The following is a 24323-nucleotide window of genomic DNA, read 5'->3' as shown; positions in this document are numbered from 1 at the left end:
CTCTAGAGACTGAGTATGTAACAGCTCTGCACTCTATAGTATGGCCTCTAAAATTATAGGAGTTCAGAGAAGAAAAGATCCATGTAGCCTGAAGTAGTCAGGAAAAATCTTAGTGAAGATGCAGGTTTTATGCTTGTGCTGAAACACAGAATAAGTTTTAACAAGGACTGGAGAGAACAGCATAAAGGAAAATCTGGAGGTGGAGACAAGACTAGATCATGAAGATTCACATCAAGTGAGTAAATTCATTTATAACAATATCAGGTATTAGATGCAATTCAAACTCAATCATGTAACGCTTTTAATGTTTTCAGTTAATTGAGTTAAGATTATTCATAAAGACATTGTAACCTGGAATATAAAAGTATTCAATTTGTTTCTTCAGAAATAGAATCACATCACGGTTTATTTATTAAGAGGCAAAGGAAGGTAGAAAAAGATCAGTTTTCAGTCTTCCAACTTTTATTGACAAGATAACATAGTGTTTCAGTTAAATGATTAATCTCATTCACCCTTCACCCTCACTTTAAAATAACTATCAATTTTTGTGCAGATTAACTTATTACTCAAATTTTATTATTTGACACCTTTGACTTATTTGAATCAACTGTACAAATTACTAAACTCTTACTTTTTACCTCAGAAGTAGCACTCCTTCTCAACATTTTCCCTGTTTTTAACATTCTTTCTGCCCCTGACTATTCATGTGAGGGCTAGCATATATTTAACTTTTGAGAATCAATTTTGTCATTGCATTTCATGCACTTGAAAAAAGATTAAGAGGATCAAGTCCAACTTATTCCACACAAGACAGATTGCCTCAGGCAAAGCTTTAAACTTTCTAAAATTAAAAATATTTTTATTAATAAATTATATCATATGTATTAGAAGAGTATGTTTGTGTTGATAGTTGAAAAAAATGGAGATAAATTGACTGAGGTCAAACTATCCTAATGAGAATTCTCAGATGTCTTTTACATGACATTAACTGTGCCATTTACTTAACTCAATGTACATTCTCATTATTTGAATGTAAATGAACTATTAATGGTCTCTTTTTTTATCTCACTCATTACAATAAACAGAGCTCCAAACTACAGTGACACAGAAACCAAACAGTCTCCCTAAATACCAAATCCCTGAAGCCTGAAAAAGGATAAACAAGGAAAAGTGAGATTTTTACTTCCTGGTAATAAGTTTACTAACTAACCAGGTCAGAATACTCCTTTTAGTCAGTAATACTCACATCGAACAAAACAAACTTTTCCTCAAAGTCTTCCAAGAAGTAGTATTCCCATTCTTTTTCCCTCATGAATGCCCATTAGTCTGGCTTCCTGCAGAGTATCCGTTGTTCACTTCCAAGTCCACTGAAGCTGTTTTTGCCAACAATCCCCACCAATATGCTCCTAATGAGCACTTCCATCAACTTCTTCTCTGTTTTCTATTTGAACTCTAGGCACATGATGCTAACAGCCCCTTCTTAAAAAGTTTTTTTCCTTTCGTTTATACAACATTACATCAACCTAGTTTTCTCTAAAAATCTTTTGTCTTGTTAGCTAACTATCTTACTTGAATGTATTAAATATAGCCTTTCTCACAATTTAGTTTTTTCACTCTCTGTTCTTTTTTCTTTTTGTTTTTTGTTTGTTTGTTTGTTTGTTCATTTTGTTTTGTTTTGGGGGGTTTTCTTTGACTGTTCTGGTGGTATTTTATTTTATTTTATTTATTTATGTTTAATTAAGTTTATTGGGGTGACATCGGTTAATACAATTATGTAATTTTCAGGTGTACATTATAATCTAACTTCTGTATATTCTATTGTGCGTTTACCACCCAAAGTCCAGTTTCCTTCAGCTACCATATATTTGATAACTTTTACCCACTTCACCTTCCCCTTACCCCCATATATTTGACCCCCTTTACACCATCTACCTCCCCCTTCCTGCCCCACTCCCTACCCTCTGGTAACCACTAGTCTATTGTTTATGTCCTTGAGTCTTTGTTTGTTTGTCCTGTTCCTTTTTTGCTTTTAGGTTTATATCCCACATATAAGTGATAGAATGTGATTTTCAACTTTTTCTGTCTGGCTTATTTTGCTTAGCATGATTATCTCAAGTTCCATCCATGTTGTCACAAATGGCTATATTTAATCTTTCCTTAAGGCTGAGTAATATTCCATTGTATATATGTACCATGGCTTCTCTCTGTTTTTTCTTGTTTAGTCTATAGCCCATGTAACCTATTAAAATAATTGCAATTACCTCCTTAATATGCATTATTTAAATCTCTATCTTCAATCATGTGTTCTCACCTGAGTTGCAGTTCTTTATTTTAAAATGCCTGCTGAATATTTCCACTGAGATAATAGCGATAATAATATTATGTATTTTACTCTAAAATTTATAAAGTACTTTCACATACATTATCTCATTTGATCCTACCAGATAACTTGTGTATTAAGAAGTGCATGTATTACTCTGCCACTATATAGAAAAGTGACCTTTCAGACATTAAGAGATTTTTATCAATACTGAACAGTTAGTAAATGTTGAAATCGTGAAAGAAAATGCGTAATGATGTTGACTGAATAAACAAGTCTTCAGAGCTCAATTTTCATGTTATTAAATTGAGTTCAACTTGAGTTAGACATGTAAAAGAGCGGCCTTCTCCTTTCCAAACCAGTTCCTACCCCAACTTTCCCATTTATGTCAATAACATTATATTTTTTCAATCGTTCAGGTTCATGGCTTTGAAACCAGATATAAATTATTCTATTCTTATTTCTTCACCATCTAGTCAATCATCAAGGCCAGCCAGCAATTTGTTCTTTCTAGAGACTCAGTACCAGGGAGCAGATCTATGTCCAGCATTTTATAGGCATTAAAAAAATGAACAATAAAATTTGTTGTTTGATTTCAGCCAGTCCTCTCCACATTGTACTTGTTATAGCTTTGGTCCAGTAGTTTCATAGTTGGTTGGAAAAATATCCAAGAGAATTAACTCCTCCATGGAATAGCTTAAGATCTATGCAGCTGGGAATTTATGAAAACTATATATTCAAGGGATAGAGCATTGAAAGAGGCACAAGGTCAATTATTTTCTAACATTTTATTTATGATGTAGTAAAACTTCGTTAATTTGAATTAAATTAGGGCAGAAAGGGCAGCCTGAAATATAAACCTATATTGCAAATTTTAAGTTGTTTTAATTTTAAGTACACATAGCAAATAGTATCCAGCTAATATTGTTAGCAAGAAGAGATCCTAATGGCCTGACTTAATGAAATATAATAATTAACAAGCCATCCCTTTTCATTTAAATAGATGCTTTCAAAGGGCTTGGCAACATGTTTTTTTTTTACATCCTCCTTATAAAATCTTGTATAGATTCTTCATTTCCTCAATAAAGCTTTTAATTACAAATAACACAAAATAAAGAAAAATTATTCAAAATATTATATCATGACAACTTATCTTTTCAAGTTAATAAATAAGATTGGAGGCTTTTATTATGAATCCCAAAAGAGCAATAAAATCTCAGCAGAGATCAGCACCATTGTGGTTTCTACAAGCACCATGACATGATACTCATTATACTGCTGCAATTGTCTACTCAGATGTCTGCTTCCGATTCTGAACTATGAGCTTCTAGATGACTGGTACCTGGTGCAGTGCTCTGCATATAATAGTTAAGGGCGCCTAAAAGTCTTTTCTATCACTGAGGTGCATATGCTTCAACATGTTACATTTGTCTTCCCATCATTTCCCAAAGTTTTATCCATGGTTATCGAGATTTGGGGACTAGGCCAGAAGCAAAGCATAGAATAATGGAGATCTCAAGGTGAAGAGACAGGCAGGTCAGCATATTACCACGACATCTGCTGGACTAATCCTTTCTTAAGTCTCAAGTGTATCCTATAGTGGTAACATTGCTAAATAGTTGAGTTGGGTAAATTGGGATCCATATCAAAATATTTGATTTAACACTTAAACCTATAGGAAAGAGCATGTATGGTATTAACTCAAAAAAATGAAAGAGTTTAAAAATATGGTAATAAAGACCTTGAGTAGTGAGGAATGAAAAACAATGATTTGATAACTACATAAAAGAATGGCTGATATCATGAAAGTTGATAGGTCCTTGAGGAAGAAGAGAAAGCTGGATATTGAACTTTAAGAGAATATCCATAGTAGGTCAACAATGGCAATAAAAAACAATGTGAGACAGAACAAATGAGAGAATAAAATGGCACAAACAGCCAAGAAAGCTGTAATTATGTTTTGCAAGACATCCTGGATTTACATGTTATATAATTTTGATTAAGGTTAAAGGGACAATGGCAGCATTCCAGCTCTCTCAGCACCATTTACAAGAAATGTCAATTTGCCAGAAACACTTAAAATTGTTTCTTGTTTTGAATTGTTAAAAAACAGTAGCAAATCTTTAGCAGATTTAATTGTTAATTATCTCTGAGATAGCTGAAAGATCATTGTGTTGGGTGGGGAAGCTCCAACTGTAAAGTAGTGGAAGGGCTTCTAAATTTGGTAGAGATCTCAGAACATAGTCAAACATCAGGCAGCCGGAAGAATATTCAACAAATAAAATAAAAGCTCTGCTGCAGGTTTTCAATAGCCTACCCACCCCTTCCACCAGTTAGAGCTTTGTTTGGATCCTAAAGCACTGCAGAGATTAAAAGTTGCTAAGTAACGTTACCCAGTTTCTGCATTCTCAATCTTCAGAAAAAAGGAAATGTTATATAGCTCTGGTGCAAAATATAATTTAAGTTTCTGGGCCACTGTGAACTACATGAGATTTATGCATTTGGGGCAGATAATATTTTTCCAGTAGAAGATTAGTATGTGGTACACAAGTCCACAAGAAGCAACCTGTTTTATTATGTAAATTTCTCTCAAGTTTGTTCATTCTTTCTGATAATTTTTCCAGGATGTTCTTATCTCTATTATCACGTACCCATCAAGGCATCTGGGCTTAAAGCTTAAAAAACACTTGGCCAAGGATATCCTCATTTCCTATACTTTCTTCTAGGCATACTCTGATGGGTTACTGAAATGTTCCTTCTACCTTTGAACCTAGATAATTTTGATTGTTGAATTGTGATGCTAAGATGCCAGGATTTAATTCAACTATATAGTGTCTTCTCCTTCCATTTACATTTTAATTCCAGTCAACAATCTTCAAAGGACCAACCACAAATCAGAAGAGGGGAATGGTATAAGTCATTCTCAACTAAAGAAACAACTCTAAACACATAACCTACTAGTGGAGAGTCATGGATATCATCATTGTATGCCAGGGGTAGAGTTTTAGTCTAGAATTCACATATGCCTTGTGGTTTCCCTTCTCCAGTACCAAACTTGTCGTGAAGCTGGCCTTGGAAGAGGTGAGGGAAACACCATTTTAGCTCTCTCCATGGCTTGCCTGTAAACTTGGATTTCCTGTATTCCTTGCTGCTAGTTGAAGTGTGGTTTAGCATGGCTGGCCAAGCTCCCTACCTTCATTACCAATCACTCTCAGGCTTAGAGGTTTTTTCTATGACAACAAGCTAAAGAGTATAGCAATTCTCTTCATTTCTCATAGTAATTCAGACAACAAAACTCTTGGACCAAAATTTGTCCCTATGATCAACCTATATATTGAACTCTTATAATGATTATAATAAAATCCCAGATATTATTAGGTAACGGCAAACACTCCCTTCCTTTACCAAATTCATAATCAAGCTATAGTTATAGATAATACAAAATAGCACAGTCTCTGAGAATTCATCCAAGGAGAAGTGGAAAAAATGGCATAGATGATAGAGGCTTTGTTTATCCCTCCTGCGACCATATCAGAGTTGTGACAGAAACACGGATCAAACAGCAAGCAAAATCACCTGAGATCTAGGTGAACAGAAGCACTATAACTGGGGAGAGAAATTAGAAATCACCCTGAAATGGTAGAAGGTAGGAGGGGGCGAAGATGTGAGACTGCCTGGTGCTGAGTGGCTGAGTGGGACAGAGACTGCAGCAGCTACAGTTGGCAGCCACAGACATCTCTTAAAGAGGCCACATCCATGACTGGACTTTAGCAGTGATGGTCTCACTTGCTGAGCACCAGTGCCCTGTCTGCTGCTCATAGAGCAACAGGGACTTACAATGGGGCACTGAGTTGTCGAAGCAAGGGCCAGAGGTGAGGCTCGCTCCAAGACAGATGTGCTGGCTATATCCATTGCTCTTCTGTTGAGCCCTGCCCCCATCCCAGTGTGGGGACACAGCGCTGCCATAGCTGAGACATCTTCTAACTGGATAACAGAGGTCTCAGTGCCCAGAGGGTCCCCGAAACTCTGCCTCCCCCAACTCGTGACCCCACCCAAGCCACATCCAAGTGTGTCTTGATGAGTCAGTTGCTCCTTGCTGAGCAGCACCAAACTCACACTGGTGGCAGCTGGCCTCGGTTTCTCATGTGTTTATTTTTATGGCAACTATAAGCACAGCATCTGTGCATTGCTTGCTGAATCTTAACAGGTGGCCCTGAAGGGGCATGGGCTAGGGCTAAACTTGGCCTGTAGCTTAATCCCTCTCAAGACTGTGCCATTGAACACCTACTACACAAAGCCACACTAATAAGACCAGGAAACTTAAGAGCTTTTGCTTAATACATAGAAACAGACACATAAAGGCAGTCAAAATGGGAAGATGAAGAAGCAGAAACAATATGAGAGAACAGAACAAAGATCCAGGAATACTGGAGTCAAGCAATCTAACAAATGCAGAGTTCAAAACAATAGTTATAATAAAGATGCTCAGTGGACTTAGGAGAAATATAGATGAACTCAGTGAGAACTTTAACAAAGAGATAAAAACCATAAAGATGAAAATGGAAATTATAAAAGGGAACCAGTCAGAAATTAAGAACATATTATCTGATATGAAGAGAATATTAGAGGAAATCAACAGTGTGGATAAAGAAGATCAAAGCACTGATATAGAGGATGGGGAAGGCAAGGACACTCGATCAAAATGGCAAGAAAAAAGAAGCCAAGACTATAATAATAATTTAAGAAGACTACGTGACAAAATTAAGTGTAAAAACGTTTGAGTCATAGGGGTATCTGAAGGGGAACAAGAAGTTGAAGAGCTATTTGAATAAATAATGATGGAAAACGTCTCTAACCTAATGAAGGAAATAGACATACAACCCTAGAAAACTCAGAGAGTCCTAAAAAAGATGAACCCAAAGAGGCCCACACCAAGACACATTATAATTAAAATGCCAAAGGTAAAATATAAAGACTGCATCTTAAAATCAGCAAGAGAAAAGCAGCAAGAGAAAAGTTACCTACAAGGGAGCACCCATAAGACTGGCAGCTAATTTCTCAAAAGAAACTATGTAGGACAGAAGGCTTGGCACAAAATATTCAACCTGATGAAAACCCAGGACCTACAACCAAGAATACTTTATCCAGCAAAGCTATCATTTAGAGTTGAAAGACAGATAAAGAGCTTCCCAGACAAAAAAAGAAAGAAAGAAAGAAAAAAAAGAAAAAAAGCTAAAGGAATTTATCAACACCAAGCCTGTAATACAGGAAATGTTGGAGAAACTTCTCCAAGAAGAAAAAACATGTATTGAAAACAGGAATAAAAAATAGTAATAATGGCATTCTTCTCAACAAGTACCTCAAATGGAAAAGAAGTTCTCTAATCAAAAGATAGAGTGGCTGAATGGACAAAAAATAAGACCTCTACATATGCTGCCTACAAGAAACGTCCTTCAGATTAAAAAACACGTAACTCACGAAGCAATCACCCCACTAATACTAGTACCTCTCTCCCCCCTTACAAATTTATTAAAACATTATTAACCATCTTCCCCATGCTACACACTACATCTCCATGTCATTCTGACTTAAAGAAAGTAGTTAATAATGTTGTAACAAATGTGTAAGAGGGAATAAGGGTACTAGATTTAGTGGTGTGATCACTTTGTGAGTTATATAGATCTCTAATCACTATGCTGTACAACTGAAACTAATATATTACTATATACCAACTATAATTGAAAAAAACCAATTGAATTGTACAATATAAAAATAAGCACATAATTGTCTGTTGTACTTCAATAAAGCTGGAAAAAAAGAATTCACCCCAGGAAAATATAGATTATATAGATGTACACAAAGATGTCAATATAATAATGTTGATTGTAGCATTAACTATACTAAAATATCAAAAAGAGCCTAAATATCCAACAGTATAAGACAGTTTAAATAGTGCTATATGTATATAATAAATACTATTAAATTTATATTTTTGCAGCATTCTTTGTAATATCTAAAGATTAAAAACAACCAAATGTCTACCAATAGGAGACTTGTTAATGAGACTAATTAGATCAATTGTAATACATCCATGCAATAAAGTAGACAAAGCTGTAAACATGAATAAAAAACCCTCTACATGTTGCCATGAAACAAACCCTGTAAGTTGTCAAATGAACAAAAAAAGTGCAGAACATCACCTTTAAAGGTTATATTTTTTTAAATGGTATAGGATATAAAATTAAAATATATGTTCATATTTACTTGTGTTTGTATTTTTAAAAACTGTAGAAAGACGCACAAAAACCTAACAAAAATAATTACATGGGGTAGAGGAAAGGATTGAAATCTGATTGAACAGAGGAACAGTGATAAGAAAAAAGACATGTCACTTTACACCTTTTTATGTCATTTGATTTTAAATTATGGGACTCTTCTATATTCAAATATTTTTTTCAAAAGCCATGCTGTAGAAAAAATTAATTAACATACTTATAAAACATTATAAGTGAAAAAGGCTAAAATAATCTAGAGATTATACCATCTTGTAACAAAGGATGTTTGTGTGTGTGTGTTTTCAGAAAACAAATAGTGGTGCTATTGGGGAAGTCAGATTATAATCCTGGTGATTTTCTGGATTTTTAGGTTTTATAAATTGAACAATAATTACTTTTGTAAGTTGTAAAGAAAGTTAATGTTATTTTAAAAATAATCCCAGTTAGATAAGAATGACGTTATATAATGATAAAAGGGCTAATTCAAAAGAGACATTAAAATATTAAATGTGTATGCGCCCAATAACACAATATGAAAGTACACGAAGAAAAACATGATAGAACTGAAAAACAAATTCACAGCAAAGTTAGAGCGTCCACATTCTTTGATTAATAGCAAATATAACAAGTAGTCAGGAAATCAGTAATAATAAAGAAGATAGAATCAACACTATTCACAAACTTTGTCTATTTGACATTTATAGAACACTACAAAATAAGAGTAGAATACAAATTATTTTCAAGTGAACATAAAATATTTACTAAAAATGAACCATATTCTGGAGAATGAAACAAATCTTAACAAATTAAACAGTATTGAAATTATATGAAGAAGTTCACTGGAGTTCCAGTAAAGATAGTGGAGAAGGTAAACAATGTGCTTGCCTCCTTTCATTACAACATAAAAATCACAACTAAACTACAGAACAAATACTACTGAGAATCACCTGATATCTAGCCAGACAGAAGTTCTATAACTAAGGACATACAGAACATACAGAAGAAGCCATGTCAACACTGGTAGGAGGAGACCAGTCAAAATGGTGTAGAAGGTAGACACTGTGCACACCTCCTCTCATGACCACGGCAACATCATAACGAAACTCAGAGTAACCATCACTAGGAGTCACCTGAGGTCTGGCAGAACAGAAGGTTAACAACTGGGGACAAACATAAGAGGTCACCTTGAACCAGTAGGAGGGGTGGAGATACGAAACAGCCCGGTCCCACAACCACGTGTGGTGATTCAGAATCAGGAGAGCTATTTTGGCTCCAGAGCCTTCTCCCCTACCCGAGGAACCAGTCACCCCAGCCCCACACCAGGCTTCCCAGCCCAGGGTCCCAGTGCTGGGAATAGAAGTCCCCATAATCTCTGGCTGTGAAAACCAGTGGAGGTTGTGGCTGAGTGAGACTGAGGGCTGCAGGTATTAAAAGTATACTCTTAAAGGCCCACACCTAGACTTACTCCCTGTTGGACTCACTCACTCTAAGCTCCGGCGCTGGGGCAGCCACTCAAGAAGTGCCAGGGACATATGGGGAGACACTGAGTTGTCAGGCTCCAGGTAAAAGGCTAAAGGGGTGGCTTGCTCCTGATCAGAAGTGCTGGTAGTATCCATTGTTCCTTTGTTGAGCTCTCGTCCCTCCCAGTGAACAAATGGAGGAGCCACCATATATGAGTTGTTATCAACTTAGATAACACAGATCACTGCACCCAGGTGATTCCCTGAGACTCTGCTTCTCCCAACTTGAAGGCCCAACAAGCCACTTCCAGTAATTTATTCCATACCAATGGCCTGTCTTGGCTTTTGCTGCAAACTTTACTAAAATCTCTCAAAAACTCACAAAATGCAAAGTAGGAACGTCTGGCCTTGGTGTGCCCTGTATCTTTTGCAAAACAATCACAAGACACACACTAGTGGCAACCAGCCACAGTTCCAGGCTAGGTCACTAGGGGCACCCATAAGCTCTGCATGGGTGGCAGCTATCTGTGGATTGGTTAGTCTTACAAATTGGCCCCAAAGGTGCACAGTCTGTGGCTGAAATTGGCCTACACCTGGGCCCCTCCCAGGAGGCCCTTGGGCTGGCACACTCAGTGGCATGCTTTGACCAAAGCCAGAGCACCACTCAGGGCTGCATCTGAGAAGGACACACCTGAAGGGCAGACTGGGCAGGTACTAGAACCCAGCTAAAGTGAATCCTGCTCTATAGAATCAGTCCCTTACTGGCCAATCTTCACAACCAATCAGCTCAATGGTCAATCCCTCCCATCGGCTTGCAAATACCAACCAAAGCTCAACTATAACTGGAGGGCAGGCAAAGCCACACAAGAGACACATCTGAACACCTCACTCAGGTGACTATGGAAGACTATGCCAGTGGGCTCTATAGGACACCTACTATATAAAGCCATGTATTAAGACCAGGAGACTCAGGAATCCTACCTAATATGTAGACACAGACACAAGGAGGCAGCCAAAATTAACATATAAAGAAACATGTCCCACATGAAAGAAGAGAATACAGCTCTGGGAACGAAAATAAAATAACTTGACAAATGGAGAAAAGCAATCTACCAGATGCAGAGTTCAAAACATTGATTATAAGGCTGCTCCCTGAACTTAGGGGCAGAGTAGATGAACTCATTGAGAACTTGAACAAAGGAACAAAAAAAAACATAAAAATGGAGATGAAAAACAATAAGGAACCAGTCAGAAATGAAGAATACAATATTTGAGATGAAGAATAATTAAAGGGAATCAACAGAGGGGATGAAGTAGAGGATCAAATCAGCAATTTAGAAAATGGGGCAGCCGAGAACATTCAATCAGAACAGCAACAAGAAAAAAAAATCCAAAATAATGAAAACAGTTTAAGGAGCCTTTGGGACATCAAGCGTAACAATATTTGCATCATGGGGGTACCAGAAGGAGAAGACAGAGAGCAAGAAATTGAAAATTGAAAACCCATTCAAAGAAATAATAACAGAAAACTTCCCTAACCTGGTGACATACACTCCAGCAAGTTCAGAGAGTCCTAAATGAGATGAACCCTGAGAGGCTCATACCAAGACACATCATAATTTAAATGTCAACTGTTAAAGACAAAGAGAGAATCTTAAAAAGCACCAAGAGAAAAGCAGTTAGTTACCTATTGAGGGAGCTCCCATAAGACAGTCAGCTTCAACAAAAAAGTTTCCGGCCAGAAGGGTCTGGCACAAAATATTCAAAGTGATGAAAAGCAAGGACCTACAACCAAGATTACCCAACCCAGCAAAACTGCCATTTAAAATAGGACAGTTAAAGAGTTTCCCAGACAAGAAAAAGCTAAAGGAGTTCATCACCACCAAGCCAGTATTATAGGAAATTTGGAGAAATGAAGAAGTAAAAGAAGAGGAAGAAGAAATAGGTAAAAATATGAATAATAAGATAGCAACAACTACACATCTGTCGACAATTACTTTAAGGGTAAGTGGATTAAATGCTCCAGTCAAAAGATAGGGTGGCCGAATGGATAAGAAAACAAGACCCTTACATATCCTGCCTATAAGAGACTCACTTCAGATTGAAAGACACACATAGACTGAAAGCAAAAGAATGAAAAAGTATATTTTATAAAAATTGGAAAAAAAAACAAGCAAAAACTAGGGTAGCAACACTTATACCAGACAAAATAGACTTTAAAACAAATATATAACAACAGACAAGGAGGAGCCCAGTAATTCCACTTCTGGTTATTTATCCAAGGATGTCTAGACACTAATTTGAAAATACATGTGTGTGTGTGTGTGTATGCGCATCAGTATATTTATTGCAGCATTATTTATGAGAGAGAGAGAAAGAGAGAGAGAGTAAGAAAGAGAGAGAGAGATGAGTGTGCTGGGACTTCACTGGTAAATAAATCACAAATCAAAATTGATTTCAGACTTTCAAAAACAAATACATTCCTCTACATTTATCTCATCAGTCAGCAGCACTTACAAGTAGTGTGATAAAATGTTCTATCTTCTCATTTTTCTGGGAAAGTAAGAAGGTTGTCTCCAGCCCTTTCATAGGACTGTTAACTTAGTAGATAAATAATATCTAGAAGAACTGGTGCCCAGATTACCCTCTTGAGCCTATAGTCATAATTATCAAATAAATAAGATGTTTTGGAGCTTATATTAGTGAATGCATAGCTTGTCTAATAATTTTACCTTTTTATTGCACTCCTATATGAACCAGATTGTGGCTTCTTTCACTTAAAATATTTAATAAAATAATATAATCTTAATACTAACAGAATTCTAGATATTCTAACAATAGAATAATTCTCTTTATTGTATCCCTGACAAATGCAGCTCTCAAATTTGTGATGACAACTCCACTGTTTGACTTCTACTTGTTAGGAAAACTTGTTAGGAACTAGCTCATGTTACTTCCACCCTGTTGGTTTTAGTTCCACCCCAGGCAGCTAAAATCATTGCCTTCATTCTGTAATGTACTCGACTTTGCTTGCTCATTCTTCCTTCCTTGCCAAAGGGTATTTTTTAGACCAGGTACTACCATGCACCATACAAAACTCAGTTTGTCAATCTGTACAATTAGAATAATCACAGGGAGTGAGTAAAGATGAATGGGGTAGTATCTAATGATCCCTGAAAGAAATTATGAATCCATTAGAAAAAAGGTGCTTCCCCAAACCAATGTAATATTATATGTGATTAAAGTAAATCTGTAGGTTGGATCCAGGCATTGGAGATTATTAGTAACAAAGGAAAATTCCACTGAGATTAGGAAAACGTCTTATTCCTTTTTTTAATACTTCTCATATCATCAGTCACCTGTTAGAATTGTGTTTCTTTACTTGGAATTTTCATGATTTGCTCTCTAGCACATAATTTAATTTGCTAAGGATTCGTTTAGACTCTGTTATCATTTCAACGTCGATGACTTTAACACTAGATGAAAATCAAGGTCCCTCGAAAACTGTTATGCCAATTCTAGGTAATATATTTTTTTAACTTTTGGGGACATGATGAAGATTTTTGGAGATAATCTCATAAAGAATACATTTTCCAATTGATTTTTAATTTTTGAAAAACCAGAGGTGAAGTTTTTAGTATCGGTTGACTCTGGGACTCAATAATATTATTAAGAATTAAGGGTAATTTTACAATTAGTTCTGCCATCCTCAAGGAGACAGATGGCCATAATATACCTGAAAATTATGTCAAGATGTAACTATATTCAGAGAAGCCATAGAGGTTATTTTTTCCTGTAGTTCTCTCTTAAGAACAAGGAAAATTTTCCCAAAATTTCCCAGTGAGTTCCACATTATGGCTCATTAACCAGAATAAATTATTTTCTCATGCTTGAACCAGTTAAAAGCTAAAAGAATGGAATCACCTTAGATCAATCATGTCCTCTTCTGAAGAACAAAATAAGGTCATCTTTCCTCCAACTCCATTCCTGGAAGAAATTAAATATTTGATAATAAATTAGCAATCAATAGTGTCTACTTCAGGAGTCTGATAATTTATAGATATTGAATGTGAGGAGTCAAAGGGAGAGAGTTGAGAAGATTTTTGGGAGATTGTGCATCCTGAAAACAAGATATCTTTCAGTCTAGCAAAGCATAGAAATTCAGTTATGTTTCCCCGGACCTAACTAGAACCTGGCTAGGTACCAGTTATGTAGGTATTATATTCATTTATTCGACAGATCTCTATTAAATGTTTGCTGTAGAGAGGTTTTGGTCAAGAAGATGGGCTAGGTAAAAGCAGAGTTCACCTCCTTCCATGACTACATTAAAATTACAACCAAATTATAAAAGAACTTGGAGAACCACCTGAAGTCTAGCTAATCATAACACATACATCTGAGGATATGGAGAAAAATCACATTGAGACCAGTAGGAGGGTGGAGATGTAAAGCAGATTGGTACTATACCCACAAGTGTCAGTTGAGAAGTAAAAGGGAGAGTGTGGCCACAGAGCCCCCATGAAGGAATAATGGGCCCTGGCCCCACACAAGGGCTCCCCAACCCAGGGTTCCAGTCCCAGGAAAAAGAGTTCCCACAAAATTTAACTTTTAAAACCAATGGTGATTCTGGCTATCTGGATGGGATAGAAGGAGCCTGAAACCTCAAATGTCCCTTTGAAGGGCCTGTACACAGATTCACTTGCTCATAGTTACTCACCCTGGGCTATGATGGAGGTTCAGTGGCTTGGGAGGTGCAAGAGACATACTGGGAAGGACTGAGTTCCATGGTGCAAGGGTAAGGGTTAGCGGGATGGCCGCCATTCCTCCCTTGTTGCTCTCCTACTGTGGAGCAGGCTGCAGATGGGTGGCATCTTGCCTGTGTTGAACCCTCTCTCCATGCAGCCAATTCTGAAGCTGCATTGGCCCAGTGAGATAGGCCTTCTCCACCCTATGCTTTTCCTGAGCCATACATTTATTCACAGGCAGCAGCCCTCAGCCCAAACGGCCTGTGCATGACCTGCACATTTTGGGGGACTTTTGATGGCAAACCACACCAGAGCCAACCCGAACTGTAGTACCTCTTGGATGAATTGCAGGGGTCTGAGGGCCTGATGCAGACAGCAATTGGCCTTGCTGCAATCTGAGACTTTTACAGGAAGCTGCAGATTCAGCACTGGCATGAAACTGAACTCTGCACTGGCCAGGAGAAATTCACTCACTTTACCCTGGTGACTCCCTAGGTTCCCACCTCACCCAACTCTCATACCACACAAAGGTTCTACCAGCTGCAGAGTCATATGGGCATCTGGAAGGCAGCCCCAGGCCTTGAGGTACACTGGTACTTGGAAGGCTGCCCCAGGCCTGGTACTGGGGGAACTGACCTCAGTTTACAATGTGGTCTCTCCCACATGCCTCCAGATCCAGCATAGGCAGCAATCATTCATAGATCACTTTGTAGCTCTTACCAGGTAGCCTCGAACAATCAAAGGAAGCAGCTGACCTTTGCCTACAGGGGGTTCCTCTCAAGGGGCCCCAGAACCAACACACCCCAAATCTGGCATCAGACCACAACAGAGGACCAGCCGACTAGCCCCATAAGTGGTATACCTGAAAGGTGGTCTCAACAGGTACACGAGACTGCTGGGGAAAATACCACTCCATGGGGTCAGCCCCCACACAGCAGCTCAAACTCTATGGGTATGGCCAGCCCCCATAGCCAGTCAGCCCAAGAGTCAATCCTATCCAGTGACAGCCTAACAGCAATCAAGGCTTAGCTAAAACAGAAGAACTCACATGACACACAAGGAACACAACCAGAACCCCAGTACAGATCATCGGGGGGACTGTACCAGTAAACCACACAAGACACCTACTACATAAGGCCACCTGGCAAAGGTATGAAGACATAATAAATCTTCCTAATACATAAAAATGAACACAGAAAGGCAATTAAAATGAGAAAACAAAGAAAAATGACACAAATGAAATAACAAGAAAAAAACTCCAGAAAAAAAAACTAAACAAAAAGGATACAAACAACCTGCCAAAGATGCAGTTCAAATCACTGGTTACAAGGATGCTCAATGAATTTAGGGAGAGAATAGATGATCTCAGTGAGGACATCAAAAGAGATAGAGATAGTATTATAAAAAAAAAAGACATAGAAACCATAAAAAACACAGTCAAAAAGGAAGAATACAATAACTAAAATGAAGAATACACTAGATGGAATCAACAGTAGTTTAGATGAAGCAGAAGATTGAATCAGCAAGTTGGAAGGCAAGGTAGAAAACACCCAATCAGAAGAGCAAAAAGAATAAGAATGAAAAAAAGAGAAAATTTTAAGAGACCTGTGGTAAAACATCAAATGTACCAACATCTGTGTCATATGGATATCAGAAGGAGAAGAAAGAGAGCAAGGGATTGAGAATATATTTGAATAAACAATTACAGAAAACTTCCCTAACCTGGTGAAGGAAATAGATATACAAGTCCAGGAAGTAAAAAGAGTCCAAAATAAGAGGAACCCAAACATACCCACACCAAGACATATCATCATTAAAATGCCAAAGGATGGAGACAAAGAGAGAATCCTAAAAGCAGCAAGAGAAAGGCAGCTAGTTGCTTACAAGGGTACTCCCATAAGAATGTCAGCTGATTTTTAAACAGAAACTTTTCAGGTCAGAAGGATTGGCACATAATATTCAAAGTGGTGAAAAACAAGAACCTAAAACCAAGACTGCTCTATCTAACAAGGCTATCAATTTAAACTGAATGTTAGATAAAGAGCTTCTCAGACAGGAAAAAGCTAAAAGAATTCACCATCAACAAGTCAGAATTACAGGAAATGTTAAGGGTACTTCTGTAAAGAAAAAAATATATAATACGATTAATAAAATGGCAATTATTATGTAACTATCAATAATCACTTTACATGTTAATAGATTAAATGCTCCAATCAAAAGATAGGATAACTGAGTAGATAAGAAAACAAGACCCATACATATGCTGTCTACAAGAGACCCACTTCAGATCAAATGACACTGACAAAGCAAAAGGGATAGAAAAAGACATTTCATGCAAATGGAAATGAAAAAGAAGCTGTGGTAGCAATACTTGTATCAGACAAAATAGACTTTAAAACAAAGGCTATAATAAGAGACAAGGGCATTACATAATGATAAAGGGATCAATACAACAAAAAAAAGATAACCCTAGCAAATATACACACCCAACATAGGAACACCTGCATATATAAAGCAATTATTGACCAACATAAGGGAAGAGATTGACAGCAATACACTCATAGTAGAAGAATTTAACACCCCATTAACACCAATGAACAGATTTTCCAGACAGAAAATCAATAAGGAAACAATAACCTTAAATGACAAACTAGACTAGATGTATTTAAATGATATTTCCAGAGTGTTTCACTCCAAAGCAGCAGAGTATACATTCTTCTCAAGTGCACATGGAATATTTTCCAGGACAGACCACATGATAGGCCGCAAAACAAATCTCAATAAATTTAAGAAGATTGAAATCATAATGTCTTCTCCAACCACAATGGTGTGTGACTAGAAATCAACTACAAGAGAAAAACTGGAGAATATACAAACACGTGTAGGCTAAACAACATGGTACTAAACAATGAATGGGTTAATAATGAGATCAAGGAAGAAATCAAAAGATACTTTGATACAAATGAGAATGAAAACACAATGACTCAAAATCTATGGGACACTGTGAAAACAGTCCTCAGAGGGAAATTCATACCAATACAGTCCTGCCTCAAGAAACAAGAAAACTCTCAAACACTTTAACCCTACACTTAAAAGAACTAGAAAAATAGCAAACAAAACCAAAAGTGAATAGAAGTCAGGAAATAATAAAGATCAGAGTGGAAATGAATGAAATAGAGTCTAGAGAAACAACACAAAAGAATAGTGAAACCAAGAGTTTGTTCTTTGAAAGAATAAACAAAATAAATAAACCTTTAACCAGACTTATCAAGAAAAAAAAAAGAGAGAGGACCCAAATAAATAAAATCAAAAATGAAAGAAGAGAAGTAATGACAGACTCCACGGAAATACAAAGGATTATAAGAAAATACTATGAGCCATTATATGCCAACAAACTAGACAATCTGGAAGAAATGGATACATTCCTGAGAGCATATAATCTCCCAAAACTGAGTCAAAAGAGAATCTGAACTGCCCAATTACCACCAATGACATTGAATTTGTAATCAAAAACTTCCAAAAAGCAAAAGTCTGGGACCAAATGGCTTCATAGGTAAATTTTATCAAAAATTCAAAGAATTAACACTTATTCTTCTCAGACTATTCCAAAAAAATTAAATAGGAGAGAAAGCTTCCTAACTTTTTTTATGAAGCCACCATTACCCTGATTATGAAACCAAAGATAAACAGTACAAAAAAGAAAACTGTAGGCCAATATCCCTGATGAATGATGATGTAAAAATCCTCAACATAATATTAGCAAATCAAACTTAGCAATACATTAAAAATATCGTATATCATAATCAAGTTCAATTTATTCCTGGCATACGAGGTTTGTTTAATATCCACATATCAATTAACGTGATACACCACATTAATAATTTGAAAGATAAAAATCATATGAGCATATCACTAGATACAGGAAAAGCATTAAACGAAATCCAGCATCCATGTATGATAAAAACTCTCAGCAAAGTGGGAATACAGAGAACATACCTCAACATAATAAAGGCCACATATGACAAACCTACAGTTAATATACTCAATGAGAAAAGGATAAAAGAGTTTTCCTTAAGATTAGGAACAAGACAAAGAGGCCTACTTTCACATCTTTTCAACATTGTATTGGAAGTCTTAGCTATAGCAATCGCACAAGAAAAAGAAATAAAAGGCATTAAAATTAGAAATGAAAAAGTAAAACTGTCATTATTTGTGGATAACATGATACCACACACAGAGGACCCCAAAGATTCCAACTGTTAGAGCTGATAAAAGAATACAGTAAAGTAACAACATACAAAATTGATATTCAGAAGTCAGTTGCATTTTTACACACCCATGATGAACTATCAGAAAGAGAAATTAAGAAAACAATTCCATTAACAATAGCATCAAAAACAATAAAATATTTAGGAATCAAATTTTTTCAAGAAGATAAAAGACCCTATTCTTGGAAAATCATAAGTCATTAAACAAAGAAATTGAAGAAGATATAAATAAATAAAAGCATATACCATGCTCATGGGTAGGAAGTGTCAACATTGTTAAAATGGCCATACTACCCAAAGCAATCTATAGATTCGAGACAATTCTTATCAAAATACAAATGGCATTTTTTCACAGAACTAGAACAAATAATTCAGAAATTTATATGGAGCCTTAAAAGATCCTGAATAGCCATGGCAATCTTAAGAAAAAAGAACAAAGTTGGAGGTATCACACTGCCTGATATCAAACTATACCACGAGGTAAAGATGATCTCTTCAACAAATGGTGTTGGGGAAAGTTGGAAAAAAATGAAACTGGACCACCTTCTTACAACACATATAAGAATAAATTCAAAATGGATTAAAGACTTAAATGTAAGACTTGAAACCATAAAACTTCTAGAAGAAAACATACAGAATAAACTCTCTGATATTGCTATTAGTAATTTTATTCTGGCATATCTCATCTCGTAGAATAAGAGAAACAAAAGAAAAAAACAAATTGGACTACATCAAACTAAAAAGTTTTTGTATAGCAAAGGAAACCATCAACAAAATTAAAATACTACCTACTGAATGGAAGAAGATATTGCTTGCCTACGATACATCTGACAAGGGGTTAATATACAAAATTTATAAAGAACTCATACAACTCAACAAAAAAATCCAATTTAAAAATGGGCAGAAGACCTTAACAGGTATTTCTCCAAAGATGACATACAGATAGTCAATAGACATATAAAAAGATACTCAAGGTCACTAATCATCATAGAAATGCAAATTTTAACTACAATGATATATCACCTCACACCTGTCAGATTGGCTATCATCAATAAATCAAAAACAACAAATGTTGGCAAGTATGTGAAGAAAATCTGACTCTTGTACACTGTTGGTGGGATTGCAAATTGGTATAGCCACTATGGAAACAGTTTGGATTTTACTCAAAACATTAAAAGTGGAACTACTTTTTGACCCAGTAATTGCACTTCTGGGCATTTATCCAAAGAAAACCAAAACACTAGTTGGTAAAGATATATGCATCCCTATGTTCATGGCAACGCTATTTACAATAGTCAAGATATGGAAGCAACCCAAGTTCCCATCAGTAGACAATTGGATGAAGAAGTTATGGTACATATACACAAAGGAAATAAACATGCAGGTCCAGGAACCGCAAAGAGTCCCAAATAAGCTGAACCCAAAGTGGCCTACTGAGACACACAATCATTAAAATGACAAAGGTTAAAGACAAAAAGAGAATCTTAAAATCACCAAGAGAAAGGCAGTTTGTTACCAACAAGCGAGCTCCCAGAAGACTGTCAGATGATTTCTCAACAGAAACTTTGCAGGCCAGAAGAGCTTGGCAGGAAACGTTCAAAGTGATGAAAAGCAAGGGCCTTCAACCAAGATTACTCTACCGAGCGAAGCTATCATTCAGAATGGAAGGACAGATAAAGAGCTTCTCAGACAAAAAAAAGATAAAAGAGTTTATCTCCACCAAGTCAGTATTACTAAATTAAAAAAAAATTGAGAGAATTCTTTAATAAGAAAAAAATATATAAAAAATATGGATAATAAAATGGCAATAAGTACATATCTAGCAACGATTACTTCTGGGAATTTATTTGAAGAAACCCCGAAACACTACTTCGAAGGGACAGGTGAATCCATATGTTCATTGCAGCATTATTTACAATAACTAAGATATGGAGGACATCTGGGTGTCCATCGATAGATGAATGGATAAAAAGCTGATACATATATACAATGGAATATTTCTCAGCCATAAAAATAATGAAATTTTGCCATCTACAATAACATCGATGGGCCTAGAGGGTATCGTGCTGAGTGGAGTAAGTCAGACAGAGAAAGACAAATGCCCTATGTGGAATCTAGAGAACAGGATAAACAAACAAACAACAGAAACAAGCTCATAGATACAGAGAGCATTTTGATGGTCATCAAATTGGAGTTGGAGGGATCATTGAAGGGGGGAGGAGGTTAAGTACAAATTGGTAGTTACAAAATTGTCATTGAAATATAGACTATAACATGGGGAATATGGTCAGTAGTATTATAATAGCTATGTATGATGTCAAATAGGCACTGGATTTATCAGGATGATCACTTCATAAGTTACATAAATATCTAAGCACTGTGTTGCACACTGGAATTAATATAATATTGTATGTAAACTATAACTGAAAGAATAAAAATTTAAAAATAAATAAATAATAAAAATAGGTTGATAAATGATGCTAAATAGAAATAACAGGTCAATAAACAATATGTATAATGTAATCCCATTCTGATGAATATATCCATGTATATATTTAAAGAAAGAAAGCATAAAAGGCTATACACATAAGTGTTAAGAGTGGGTTAATTCAGCATGGTATGATCATGGATGACTTTTTATTGATTTTATCTTTGCTAAATGATATTTTGTAATTTCAGATAACTCAAATGAAATAGTCACTTTAGAAAAAAAGAACAATTTAAATTTATTTAAACTGAAATGTTATTGATTTCTAGATCCACTTTCCTTTAAACAGTTGAAATTCAGTCAGCATAAGAAAAGAAGCATTGGATGCCTGGACAGCAGAAGAGATAAAAAAGAGAAAGAGATCTGTAGATAAAAGAGAAGTCAAGAAGGGCTCACTTCATTTATTCCTTCATTTTCCTCAAGGCTGATCCCGCTGGACTGACAGGTTTAGAGCTAATTTCACATGTTTTGCAAATAAACCATGCCCCCAAGAAGACATACACAGTTTGGAGGAGAGATTTCTAGATTTCTAACCCCTTTTCTTCTTTGTTTAACACATTCTTCTGGGTACTCTCCTGAGTACCTATCTGAGACACTCTTAAAATATGAAAGGAGGCAATAGTTGTGCAACATGGAGTGCTTATTTATATATAATGCTATCAGCACTTCCTGCTTAAAACAGGAAGGAAGAAAAGGACTGATAGTTTACCCAAAATGAGTAAAATGAAGAGGACTTTTTATCTTAGGAACAAAAAGACAGACTCTTACAGCTACCATTTTGACTGTTCCTGATGACTGCTTGTTTGTTTGTTTGTTTGTTTGTTTCTTGTTTAAATAATATTGGACTAAAGGCAGCCTGGAGATTGAATAGTCATCAGATCAAAGAATGTGCTTCATTTAGAAATCAAAGTGGGCATTAGAACCATTTCTTTATGCAAAAGAGAAAGTTCAATATTCTTTAATAAGAACATTTCATAATGAACACTAACATAATAACAAATAATAATCTCAGAATTTTATAATGTATTCCCATTTTCAAAGTGCTTTCACAGATCTCATTTGGTCAACAATGAGAAACTGAAAAAAAATAGTTCAGGCTGTATGTGAAGAAATTTGACAAAAGTGATCAGTTTCAGTGCCTGAACACCAGATAAACATTTATTTCTCAACTTATTAAGTGTATTTTCTTTGTATAAGAAAAATGTTCAACCAATCAGTAATCATAAATGTGTCCCATTTTAACAACTTTGCCCACAATTATTCTCTATGGATGAGAAATAAATTGTTAGATACAACTTTGTGGAACCAAACACAATCTGTACACTGACAAAGTGAATTTGAGGCTAGTCCATAGAAGTGTGTTCCAAGTCAAAAATCATGAAATTAAACAAACTGAGCCTTTTGTTCCATAACCATATCTATTATACTTCTAGGGATCTAGCTTAGCCTTATGAGACACATACCATCTTTTGTGTTCTCTGAATAACAGTAAAAAAAAATCTTCATTTTTGTTTGTTTTAGTCAAGGTCAAAGCTTTACCCAGCCAGTCTAAGCACCAGCCATCCAGTGGTCAGGGGCATCTGCGCAGAACAGGGATAGACATATTTATAAGATAATCAACATCAAATAAAACACTCTGATTTTCTGTAAGCAAAAGTAAAAGAAAAAAAACACCCAAAAAAGTGTAAATTTGAAAAGCTGTGGAAACATCATTTTAAAAAATCAAGATTTTATTTTGTGTTCAAATTTGTTCCCAATATTGCCTGAAGGCTCACTTGTATGAATCACCAAACCACCAAACTAGCGAGGTTAAGATATAGGAAAGTTTTTAATGCTCCAAAACATACGTCATTCTTTGGGACAATATCTATTTCCTGGTTGGTAACTTAAAAATATAAATAAATCTGAGTAAGCAAAACCATAGTGTGAATAAAAATAAAGCTGTATTTATTGGAAACATAATTTGTACCAGGCACTATTGCATTTAAGCCTTATAACAACCCCATAAGGTAGTAGTGTAATTGTTGTCACCATTTACAGGCCAGGAATATAAGGAGCCAAGAGGTTAGATAACTTGTCCAAGATCACAACTAGTAAACGGTGGATTCAGCCCAAATCTGCCTACCTCCAGAGTTTATACAACTAACCACTAGTGCATACAACTTCTCAGTGTAGTTTCCTCTGCTACCCTCTACTCCTTTTAGGGGAAGGAATGCTGAAAAGAAAAGGGGGAGTTGAAGACATTAAAAACATGCTTTATTTGCTTTCAAATTTATACTCCCATCTAATTCTGCTTGTATTTTTTTTTAAGTAAGGGTATCTCAGTAAGAAAGGTGAAGCTAGGTTAAAGGCTAAATCCGAAAATCAAATGTTTAAGTCAGTTTCCCTTCTTGGCTAGATAGTTGATTGGTCTCTGCTTAGATAAAGAAAACATGTCAAAAACAGCTTCTGAGCACGCATCTGGGGGATCTCCCCTGATACCAGGAAATAACTATGAGGTTGTTTGTACAGCTATTTACAGTTCACAAGCATTTCACATGCATTAGCTCACTCTGATTCTCAGTGAACTAACAGAGTGGTGATTATTAACCCTTTGCCATTATTAATTACAAAATGGAAAACTGAGGCTCAGAAAATACAAATGACTTGATCTCTCCAAGGTCACATCAAAAATGATGGAGCCAAAATAAACCCAGGTCTTAGGACTCCATTTTCAAGTCAAATAAACATTTCACCTTACCTTCGGAGAGCTCCAATGACTAAGGTA

The 24323-nt window shown here is 36.0% G+C and overlaps 1 protein-coding gene across 3 annotated transcripts in view; it reads right to left on the bottom strand.

Moving 5' to 3' along the window:
- The window catches only part of LPAR4 (lysophosphatidic acid receptor 4), a 430666-nt gene that overhangs the window by 263856 nt on the left and 142487 nt on the right, over nt 1-24323 (bottom strand). For all 3 annotated transcript variants that reach the window (XR_004952855.1, XM_036226969.1, XM_036226970.1), the window contains one exon: nt 13980-14042. The gene's annotated coding sequence lies outside the window, so the exon portion shown is untranslated. The remainder of the gene's footprint in view (nt 1-13979; nt 14043-24323) is intronic.

Source organism: Rousettus aegyptiacus, unplaced genomic scaffold, assembly GCF_014176215.1.
Source record: "Rousettus aegyptiacus isolate mRouAeg1 unplaced genomic scaffold, mRouAeg1.p scaffold_m13_p_9, whole genome shotgun sequence".
NCBI lineage: Eukaryota > Metazoa > Chordata > Mammalia > Chiroptera > Pteropodidae > Rousettus > Rousettus aegyptiacus.
This window is presented reverse-complemented; position numbering and strand designations above follow the sequence as displayed.